Source organism: Saccopteryx bilineata, unplaced genomic scaffold (assembly GCF_036850765.1).
Source record: "Saccopteryx bilineata isolate mSacBil1 unplaced genomic scaffold, mSacBil1_pri_phased_curated manual_scaffold_257, whole genome shotgun sequence".
Lineage (NCBI taxonomy): Eukaryota > Metazoa > Chordata > Mammalia > Chiroptera > Emballonuridae > Saccopteryx > Saccopteryx bilineata.
In genome coordinates this window covers 26,922-27,852 of record NW_027095619.1, presented here as the reverse complement: position 1 = coordinate 27,852, position 931 = coordinate 26,922, and the positions used below count along the sequence as shown (strand labels likewise).

General features: G+C 30.2%; 1 non-coding gene across 1 annotated transcript; it reads right to left on the bottom strand.

Moving 5' to 3' along the window:
* Nucleotides 1–501: 501 nt before the first annotated feature.
* LOC136318429 (U6 spliceosomal RNA) lies at nucleotides 502–608 on the bottom strand. Its single transcript, XR_010728071.1, has one exon. It is a non-coding gene; the product is annotated as a U6 spliceosomal RNA (small nuclear RNA).
* Between the last annotated feature and the right edge of the window lie 323 nt (nucleotides 609–931).

The following is a 931-nucleotide window of genomic DNA, read 5'->3' as shown; positions in this document are numbered from 1 at the left end:
ATTAGGTGCATAGATATTTACAATGGTTATATCCTACTATAGGATTGCTCTCTTTATCATTATGTAGTGACCTTCTTTATCCCTTACTATAACCTTTGTTTTAAAGGATATTTTGTCAGATATAAGTATTGCTATCCCAGTTTTTTTTTATTTCCATTTGTGTGAAATACTTTTTTCCATCTCTTTACTTTCAGTCTATGTGTATCTTTTGTTTGAGATGTGTCTATTGTAGACAGCATATGTATGAGTCCTGCTTTCTTATCCACACCGCTACCCTATGTCTTTTGATTGGAGCATTTAATCCATTTACATTTAAGGTTATTATTGATATGTAGTTGTTTATTGCCATTTTATTCTTTAAATGTACAATCCTATTTTTCTCGATTTTTTTCTTTGCTCTTTTTACATCAGGCCCCTTAACATTTCTTGCACTACTGATTTGGTTTTAAAGAATTCCTTGAGTTTTATTTTTTTGTCTGGAAAGCTTTTTATTTCTCCTTCAAAAATATGGAATGCTTCATGAATTTGCATGTCATCCTTGCACAGAGGCCATGCTAATTTTCTCTGTATTGTTCCAATTTTAGTATATGTGTTGCTGAAGCGGGCATGGGAAGCTTCTTGTTTATGTCAACCTACAGATTTATGACGTCAAACCACTTGTTATCTATACATAATCTCATACACACACTAACTGGGCCCTGTAGAAAAGGCAGAGTCTGCCTATCTTATCTGTACACACTAGATTAATTTCTGTGCAGACATTATAGCCTTATTCACTTTCCTTAATGGTGTAGTAATATAATGTTATAGTAATTAAATATATAGAAATATAAAAAATATGGAAGATATAAAAAATTAATTATAATATAATATTAAAAATAAGAAAATGAAATAAAATTATGCCATCTGAATAGAAATTAATATAGTGGGT